Source organism: Pleurodeles waltl, chromosome 1_1 (assembly GCF_031143425.1).
Source record: "Pleurodeles waltl isolate 20211129_DDA chromosome 1_1, aPleWal1.hap1.20221129, whole genome shotgun sequence".
Taxonomy (NCBI): domain Eukaryota; kingdom Metazoa; phylum Chordata; class Amphibia; order Caudata; family Salamandridae; genus Pleurodeles; species Pleurodeles waltl.
In genome coordinates this window covers 314690290-314701011 of record NC_090436.1, presented here as the reverse complement: position 1 = coordinate 314701011, position 10722 = coordinate 314690290, and the positions used below count along the sequence as shown (strand labels likewise).

The 10722-nt window shown below is 45.3% G+C and overlaps 1 long non-coding RNA gene across 1 annotated transcript; it reads right to left on the bottom strand.

Moving 5' to 3' along the window:
- Window positions 1-593: 593 nt before the first annotated feature.
- LOC138284045 (uncharacterized) lies at window positions 594-8032 on the bottom strand. Its single transcript, XR_011201339.1, has 2 exons — window positions 7634-8032; window positions 594-1634 (listed from the first exon to the last, which is right to left on the bottom strand). It is a non-coding gene; the product is annotated as an uncharacterized lncRNA (long non-coding RNA).
- Between the last annotated feature and the right edge of the window lie 2690 nt (window positions 8033-10722).

Here is a 10722-nt window from a genome sequence, read left to right as displayed (position 1 = left end):
GACTTAATGTCTCTGCTAATTTTCCATGAACCTTTATCAATGGATGTAAGGTAGGATTTTGCAACAATGATGCAACACCACTGGACATTATACATATTAACATAAGGGTCACTAGGTACTTCATTATGGTTTTGTAGAAATAGTTATAAGGCCACTCTTCCCTATTCTCTAGAGGGATATTTGTCCTGCCAAATGGATATATCTTCATAATTTTATTGTGCTCTTCTCCTTGGTCCTACAACTTTTCTATGATACCGTTTTACTCGTCTCAACCGCCTACGCGTGTTCAAAAATATACTCACACAATTACCAAATATGTAAATGCAAAATATTGATATCACTATACTAATAATCATATACGTATAGATACAAATAAGTAAATTTTTCCTTCAATGTTCACACCCACTAGGGTTCAGCACCGCCGTGCTTTACACTCTAGCAGTTAGGCTGCACTGGTTGGTCCAGGACAATAGAGGTTGGCTTGATCCTAGGTCCCTTAGCTTCTCCTTTTCAAGTTTTAACTCCTGGTGAGTCTCAACTCCCAGTGAGTAAGTCGCAATACTTCAAAGTTAGTCTTCAGTATAGTTTGTCAGTTTCGTTCAGTGTCTCAGCAAAATGAGGGCGGAGGCCAGCAATTTTCAACCAGATTAGTGATGTGCTTGGGTATTAAACAGAAAAAGGGCACCTTTCTCTTTTTTTTTTTTTTTACCGCTGGGACTACAAACCGCACCAACCCTAATGGCTGGCCGCTTCCGTAGAACTGGTACTTGGTTTTTTTTTTTTTCTTTCTCGCCAGTCACAGAACTGTTAACTCCATTTACCCACTGATTGAATAGCGTTGCACAAGCTGCATCCCACTATACTTGTGTTCTCGTTGAGACAATTGTTCTGACCAATGTTCTGGTGTCGTTGCACAGGCTAGTCACCCGTGTTCATGCTGGAATTTTAGTCATCACAGTCATTTACAACCTCGTCGCCCAAAGTGTGCGTAACAACAGTGAGGATAGCTCGTTTTAATGCTGGTACATCAATGGCATCGGAAATGCCGGTGGCGGTGAAAGCGGGGAACTGTATTTCACAAAGGCAGGCGTGCCGTATTCTGCTGAGCAAAGGATTCCTTGGCCATTCAGAAGAGACCTCAGTTTGCAATTCCAAGCTAGGAGCTATCAGGGTGATGTAAATGTAGCTTTTCGTAGGGGTCACCACCTTACGCACCTTCAAAATTCTGTTCATTTGGATGGGCGAGGACGCAGGTTGTATCGATGAGTTTGTTGATCTTCAAACAGCAACTCTTCGTCACTGGGCTGCTGTGTCACCGCAGGAGCAGAAGTAGCACTTGAAACCTGTGGAGGTGTTTCCTGTCTCCCTACTTCGCTGTAATTAGGAGACAATGGTAATTCTGCTGTTAGAGTACTCTGTAGTGGAATTGGTGCACGCTTACAGTGGCTAGCATGTATCCAGTTTTTCCTTCCTTCCACTTTCACCGCTGTCTGTGTTGCAAGCAGTACCTGGGCTGGCCCCCGCCACCTGGGCTGAAGACTGTTGGTTCTTTGAAAATTCTTTGTCATAAGCCAATCCCCTGGCTTAAAAGGGTGACCAGGGCCTTCAAGAGGAGTCGGTAGGCTGGCCTTGACCTGTTGGTGGATCAAACGCAAATCTTTAGTCAATTGTTTACAGTAATCTACAAACAAAGGATATTGCACTTCAGAAAGCTTCTTTGGTCGTGGTACCCCCCAGATATTGGCTGGCCTCCCCATGACAACTTCATAGGGGGATAATCGTGACTTGCTACTGGCAGTCATCCTGATGGACATTAATGCTAGGGGCAAAGCATCTGGCCATTTTAAGTTGGTCTCAGCACAAATCTAAGCTATTTTGCTCTTCAAGGTGTAATTATACCTTTCTACAAGGCCCGCTGATTGTGGGTGATTTGCAGCATGAAATCGATGTTTGATGTTAAGGGCGGTACAGACCTTCTCCATTACCTCATTAGAAAAATGACTGCCATTGTCACTCCAGACTAATCGTGGCAAGGCGTATCTAGGAAAATATTCTTTTAGTAATATTTTGGCGGTAGAGAGAGCACCATTGTCTTTTAATGGGTAGGCCTCTATCCATTTTGAAAACATGCATACTACCACTAACACGTATTTCAGTTTGTTACACGGTTCCATGTGGATAAAATCCATCTGTATAGCTTCAAAAGGGAGATCAGGAGGGGCAAAGTGACCAGGGGGCGTAGGGGTCCCTTTTCCTGCATTGTGCACTGCACACACCATACAACTTTTAACCAGGTTATTAGCAGCTTTGGATATCAGAGGATTACTCCAAACATGGTCCAAAGTTGTCTTGATGCCTTGGGCACTGATGTGTGCAGGACTGTGAGCCATAGTAACCATAGCGTGTACATAGCAATTAGGTAACATCCATCTTCTTCTGTCTGTGTCATCTGTGTAACAACCCTCACTGTCTAGTCTACCGTTCTTCTCCCACTGTTCCCTTTCCTCTGCTGTTGCTTCTGCTTGAATATCTCTCACACACTGCATGGTATTTTCTAATATTTCGTACTGGGGTTCTCCCTTGATGCTACTCTCAACATATGCATTGTCAAATGGTGCTCGTGCTGTTGCTTTCGCTGTAGCATCTGCAAAAGCATTTCCTCGTCCTATATCATCAGTAATTTTTTTGTGGGCACTACACTTAATGATTGCGACCTGACGGGGCAGACTGAGAGCAGTCAAAAGTGTCACAATCAAGTTGCCATGCTGGATGGTAGTGCCATGTGACGTGATAAAGCCTCTATTCGCCCAGAGTCGCCCAAAATTATGAGCTACTCCAAACGCATATTGGCTATCAGTGTAGATGTTAACACTAAGATGTTCACTTATTTCACAAGCTCTGGTGAGGGCAATTAATTCTGCAGCCTGTGCCGAATTTTGCGGGATTCTATGAGATTCAACCACTGTTTTGACTGTGGTGACGGCATAGGCTGCAGTGGTCGTACCATCTGGTAACTTGAAGCAAGACCCATCTACAAACAGCTCTCCCTGTGGGTCAGATAGGGGAGTGTCTGTCAAGTCTACCCGTCCCTTAGTTTCTTCCTCAGTGGCAAAAATGCAATTATGATCAAATTCCACATTGTCCTGAGGGAGGGGTAGTAACGTAGCTGGGTTCAAGACATTGCACCGCTTCAAAGTAATATTTGGACTGAACAATGTTAATTCGTAACCCGTTAGACGAGCACTGGTGAGGTGCTGCGTCTGTGTCTTGTTCAACAAAATATCAACGGCATGAGGAACCATCACAGTGAGCGGATTGCCACCAACAAACCCTTCACTTTGTTTCACCGCAGCTGCTGCAGAAGCCACTCCTCTAAGACAAGTAGGCAAAGCTTGCGCCACAGTGTCCAAGGTGGAAGAGAAGTATGCACAAGGGCGTTGTCTCCCACCTTGGGCCTGTGTCAAAACAGACAATGTACAGCCATGCTTTTCATGCACAAATAAAACAAATGGTTTGCTGTAATCCGGATTACCCAATACAGGAGCAGAGCACATCGCCTTTTTTAATTCTTGAAAAGCCTCCTCACATTTGTCAGTCCAAGGTACAGGAGAGGGCACATCTGAAAGTGTCAGAGCAGTCAATGGTTTTGCTATAAGTGAAAAATTTGGAATCCACTGTCTGCAAAAAGATGTAAATCCCAAAAATGCTCGGACTTCAGAAGGGGTGCGTGGTGCAGTCATTGTATGAACCAGTTTAATTCTGTCTGGATGTAATCTCCTTCCCTCCTTAGAGAGGAGGTGTCCTAGATAGGTGACCTCCTCTCTACAATACTGCAATTTTGGAAGGGACACCTTATGGCCCAGAGGTGCTAAATGATGTAATAATGCAACAGTATCAGTCTTACATTGTGTCATGGAATCTGAGGCAATTAAAATATCATCAATGTACTGCAACAACGCAGAGCCTGTAGGTGGATTGAATTGGTCTAATTGACGTTTAAGACATTGACTATATATGCTCGGGGACTCAACAAAGCCCTGTGGAATTCTTGTCATCGCGAATGATCTACCAAAAATCGCAAAGCTAAACAAATATTGAGATTCTTCGGCAATTGGAATGCTAAAGAAAGCATTCTTCAAATCGATTACGGTGAAAAAACACGCAGAGGGTGGGATCATGGTGAAAAGACTATTCATGTCTGGGACCACGGGAAACTGGGGAATTACTATTTTATTAATTTCTCGGAGATCAATAACTAATCGATATACTGTGTTATCAGTAAATGATTGCTCACCATCTAATCTATTAGCATCATTTCGTTTCTTTACAACAGGAAGGATTGGACTGTTACATGGGCTGCTCACTATTTCCTTTATGACACCTGCATGCACAAGATCAGATATGACTGCCTTGAGCCCTTTTTCGCTTGATTTAGGTAATTTGTATTGAGGAACACGAGGTAACCGGGCACCTGGTTTGATTTTTATTACAATAGGGTCGATATCCATAATGCCTACATCATTCTTGCCTTTGGCCCATAAGCGAGGGTCTATTTCCTGTAGCTCTGGGGGTAAGTCGTATTCCTGTGAGAACATGCACCGAGTTGGGGAAACACTATCCATAGTTACATAGACACCATCCATTGAACAGTGAATAACTGCATTTAATTTCTTTAACAAATCTAATGCAAACAAGTTTTCATTGCAACCTGATGTTAAAGAGAGTGGCGTGTGTACTGTAAATGGGCCTACAGTTACTCTCATAGGTGTTGAGATGGGGCTCACCACGGGGATTCCAGAAATCCCAATTGATGTGGTATGAAGCCCAGACAGGGGAGCCCCGGGGACTGCAGAATGTGCAATAGATGTTCTGGTGGCACCAGTATCTAGAAGAAACTTATGGCCCTCTCCTTCGATTTTTACATCAATGTAGGGACCATTTTGATCTACAGGAATACTTACTCGCCCCTGGCCCTGTCTGTGGCTGTCCTAATAATTGTAGGATTCAGAAAAGAAATCATCAGCATAATATTGTCGTTCAAATGCATTGTCAAAAATATTAGTGTTACGCGGGACCTGATTCTCATTCTGCGAATTCTGATCAGTTCTACCTCTTCCTCGTCCTCGTGCATTACCTGCCGCGTTCCCTCTATGAAGTGACATACTTTGCCTTCCTTCCAGTAATGGGCAAGTATCACGCCAATGTCCATCCTGCTTACAGTAGGCACATTGGTTGATATTTAATCGGCGGTCTTGGGGTGGTGCAGATGTACCTCGGCCTCGACCCCTTCCCCGTCCCCTTGGTGGGCCACCCCTTTGCTGAGGGGTTGCATCCCGCTGAGGGTATGCCTGCTGTAATAATGCCTTTTTCTTCAATTATTTTACTGACTTCTCATTCTTTTCTAATTCTTCCTTGTACCTGCTCTCATAGTATTGCGCCATCTGCAAAATCTCTGCCTGTCCCTTCGTCATCCACGAACTCTCTGTTGCTTTTAATTTTTGTGATATTTCAGGTAGAAGGCCATTAACAAAGCGTTCTACAAATAGTGTGACACCTGTTACGGTGGCGAGGTCTTGACCGCTAAAATCTATGAACGCTTGTTCAATTCGAGTAAAATAATCTGGGACATCTTCACCTATTTTCTGTTTATAAGTGGCAAGCTTTCCCCAATCCACAGTCTGAAGAGGTATAACAGTTTCTAACTTAGTCAATATCCGATTAGGTAAATCTAAAATCTCCTGATGCGGCAGGGTTCCTGGTGCCCTTTGTGCTTCATGTGCTTCTAAACCCCCCCATGTATTTCCCAAAGTAGGTGCATCATCTACTCTTCTAATTTTATGCCAAACTTCAGGACCCAATAAAACACCAAAAAAATAGTCAATGTCTTTGAGAGTCATGGTTGTGGTGGAAATGGCAGTTCTAAGGTCCCGATAGAATCCAGCTGGATTCTTTCGAGGGTCTGGCAAGTCTTTCTTTATAGCCATTACCTCCTCCCTTTTCCATGGTATATGAACAAATTGGGCCACCGGCACGGGAGCTGGTTGTCCGGCGGCAGCTGCTGCTGCGACTGCAGCTGCAGTGGGCATATCAGGGTGCACTTCCCTCATTGGGTACCCCTTGTCATATCTATTTAGAACATCTTCCCTGGCTATGACACAAATGCGTACTCCCTCATTTATGCTGCTACTATCAAGAATACAAGCCCTACTGTCCCGCCATAATTGGTTTAATTCTTGTTCATAAGGGAGAGGGGTAGAATCTGTAATGCAAGACTTCCAATCCCTCTCCAATTTTTCAATCATATACAACAGTGCTAATTGCTGTCCAAAATGTGACATCTGTTGTATTGTGTCCATAATATCGGTGTGGGTGTAAATAAGATGTGACATCCAGTTATCTGACTGATCCTTGATAACCCGTTTTTCCCAATCCCCAATAGTGGAGCGGGTACCAGGGGGCGAAATCGACTTCATAGGTGTGCTCCATATGGGTGAAAGTGAGTGAGTGGCTGTGCACCGTCGGCGTTGTCCATTTGGGGTATTAGGGGCAGGGGACATTATTGGTAACCTTGCAGTGTTGGCTGGTAGTGGTGGGGCAGGTGGCGGAGGGATTAGGACTTGGGCTATTTGGGTGGCTTGAGCTAGAGGCTGTGGTGGCTGTGGCACATGCTGCTGTAGTGGTGCACCTGGATTTCCCAAATTGTGCCCTTGCCCTTGCTGCTGTTGCTGTGCCCCCATGATAGGTTGGGCTACTGCAGGGGGTGTGTAAGGTGGAGGTGCAGTAGGGCTATTATCTAATAGCTGTAGCATTACCTCATCTTCCTCTAATGCATGTTTGGGTTCTGTTGGCTTTGATACATAACTTCCCTCCACCTGGGCCCTATGGACTCTATCTTCAGACTCAATTCTTTTCTGGGTTTGGGAATGGTGGTACAGGGCGGCTTTCTGCATGATGGTTCTCCGGTTCTCCTTCTCTAACAGTTTATCTGACTTCGTTTTTCTTTTGGTGGCCTCAATTTCCCATTTTCTGTATACTTCAAACATATGTTGTCTAGCCTTTTTATGAAACAAACATTCCTGTAGGTAGGTTAGTTTCTTTAAATCAAAAGACCCATCCTCCGGCCACTGGAGGTCAGGACAATGTCTAGTATATTTGCGCCATATACTATTATACAAATTATTCTCTAAACCATAATCCTTTAACATGTCCCACCCTGGTGTTCCCTCTTTTGGAATGGGTTGCTTTTTATCTAAACGTGGCACATGATTTCGGCGAAAACAAAGACATAACCCTTGCCAACATTTCTTATTTCCCATATCTAACCTTTTAATTTGTTCAAAATGCAACACGCACCAAATTTCAAAATGCAACCTGCACCGAAAAAAAAAAACCTTTTTCAAATGTGCACCAAAGAAAACCTTTTCAAATATTTACCAACTTACAAATTGCTCCAGGCCTGGGCAAATTACTCAAACAAGAAAAACACATGTAATACAAATTGTCAAATGGTACCTTGTACAAATGCAAATTTACCAAGAACTAATCATTCCCAAAAATGATAAGTTATCCAAAAACAATTATTCTCTCAAATGCAAGTTAAAGCAGACAAATAGCCAGCGAGGAACAGTCTTACCTGACTATCTGCTTTTTCCTGGATTTCTCTCCGGCCGCCCGTGTCAGACTAATCCGTCAAGATAAACACCGATGTTTCAGGGACTTCGCTGGGACATCATGAGAAAACGGGGGGAAACCTGCCCGGTGGATAAGATGCAGCTGCTTCAGAAACTAAGTCTTTGTGCAGGGGCCCCTGGAATCTACACCTCCGGAACGGCGTCCCCCCACTGGCAGCACGTCTCGTGACAGAGCTACTGAAGATATCCACTGGAAGGTCCCTGTTCGGGCGCCAAATTGTCAAATGCACATATTTGCAGATACTTACAAATGCATTTACAAAGGAGTTTTTGACACGGAGAGCCGGAGTGAAAAATCAATGACCAAAGGTCTGTTTATTTTTGCTGCAGCAAAGAGGACAGGTTTACCACTGGCATCCCAGGCCCGAAGTAAAGTGTGCTGCTATAAAGCGTTAACAGTGATATTTATACTCATACATCAAAGGATACATAAAATGTGTAACTAATGATATACGTCATACAGATATTTTTAAGGAGTTAATCAGTATCCACACACTTGTTCCATTCCCAGCCTTGTCCTTGCCTCCCTTCTGCAGCTGCCTGACTCCCCACATTCTTGAGACCCTTCAAAGGATTACGTTGTTCAAAGGTATAGATATCAGCCTTTCCCTCCCCAAAATACCACAGCCGAGGTCAGTTAGTTATTTGAACACACAATTATAATGAATACAGTGCCCCAGTTAGGGAAAGAAACCAGCTGCAAGCCCATGGCGTGGAACCAGGCTTATTTTACCTAAACAAATATACATAAGATAACATATGTGATAGACAGTGCGTTCAGAGACAACAAAAGCTCAAACTTACACGTGTAAAAGAAACGAAGCAATTCAAAATGAATTCTAACAGTGGGCACACGGTTCAGGGGACAGAGACACAGGAAAACAGGGGAACTGGAAGGACTGCTGTGCGACAGGGGGAGGACAGGCCCAGGGAACCCACTCTCCACGAGGCTCTCTCCAACATCATGGGAGCGTACCATAATTCCCAGGAGACTATGGCAACGGTACTGGCCAACTTTCAGGAGACCCAGCGGCTGCAGGAGGAACACTATCTGGGAATCAGGGAGGAACTCAAGTCCATCAACACCACCCTGGTCACCATTGTAGGGGTGCTGCAGGACCTTGTCAACACCAGGAGGGACACTGTGGCACAACAAGGGGCACCTTACACTAGCCTGGATGATGAACATCCCACCACCTCCGCCGGCGCTAGTGGACAGGAGGCACCGCCACAGGACCACAACACCAGCACCCCACCCCCTGCAGATGGAGAGCCACCCCGCAAACGGTCCCTGAGATCCAGGACCAAGACAGAGAACATTGCCAAGACCCCTGCTAGGAAATGAGACCCCCCCTGAATGTCATCCTTCTGTCCCACTTTGTCACCTGTCGATCCTTAAACTGCCCTAGCTCCACTTCCTATGCCCCTTTGGACAATGTACCTGTGAAACAAATAGACTGGACTCTGCCATGGCCATTCCGCCACCATCACCCCTGACCATTTTACAACCCCCTCCACTTATTTGCACAAAAATAAACACACATCAATCACAAAACGATCTGGAGTCAGTCTGTGCTTTCACAAATGTGTATTTAAAATAACTATGGAATATAGCAATGTCAATTTTATTGTCAACATACTGATGTAACACAGCTCTAGTCCATGAGGAAATATAGCAGAGGTCACACAGTGGGACCCACATCTATGAAATGGAAAACCAAAGTGACAATTCAGGGTCCATACACTGGGTGAAAGTGTCAGACCTATGATAGTTCAAACAATAGTATGAGATGTGTGAGGCAGTGATATCTTCTTACCTGTGTCTCACTGGAAGTATTGCTGGATAACGTTTCTGTTGTCGATATCCTCTTCTTCTGCATCCTCTTCTTCACTGTCCATAGGCTCCACAGCTGCCACAAGACCTCCAGCTGGACCATCCTCCTGCAGAAAAGGCACCTGGCGTTGCAAAGCCAGGTTGTGCAGCATACAGTAGGCCGCGATGATCTGGCACACCTTCTTTGGTGAGTATTAGAGAGAACCACCTGTCATATGGAGGCACCGGAACCTGGCCTTCAGGAGGCCGAAGGTTCTTTCTATAATCCTCCTAGTTCACCCATGTGCCTCATTGTAGCGTTCCTCTGCCCTTGTTCTGGGATTTCTCACTGGGGTCAGTAGCCATGACAGGTTGGGTACCCAGAGTCACCTGCAAATGTCGAGGGACAACTCTTAGACACACACAAACCCGCAGGGACAACCCCAGACCCAGACAACTATTCACAGGGTATAGGCTCCTTGTCCTCACCTATTAGCCACACACGGTGCCTCTGGAGTTGCCCCATCACATAAGGGATGCTGCTATTCCTCAGAATGTAAGCGTCATGTATACAGCCAGGAAACTAGGCATTCACATGGGAGATGTACTGGTCGACCAAACACACCATTTGCACATTCATTGAATGGTAGCTCTTCCTTTTTCTGTACACCTGTTCACTCCTGCGGGGGGTACCAAGGCCACATGTGTCCCATCAATGGCACCGATCATGTTGGGGATATGTCCCAGGGCATAGAAGTCACCTTTCACTGTGGGCAAATCCTCCACCTGAGGGAACACGATGTAGCTGCACATGTGTTAGAGCAGGGCAGACAACACTCTGGACAACACGTTGGAGAACATTGGCTGGGACATCCCTGATGCAATGGCCACTGTTGTTTGAAAAGACCCACTTGCTTGAAAATGGAGTACTGACAGGACCTGCACTAGAGGGGGGATCCCAATGGGATGGCGGATAGCTGACATCGGGTCTGGCTCCAACTGGGCACACAGTTCATGGATTGTTGCACGATCAAGCCTGTAGGTGACTATTACGTGTCTCTCTTCCATTGTCGACAGGACCACCAGCGGTCTGTACACCGGAGGATGTCGCCATCTCAACACCTGCCCCAGCGGACGTGCCCTATGGACAAGAACAGTGAGCAGAGAGTCAGCCAACACTGAGGTATCACAAATTGTCATCAGCACATGTTTATTAAT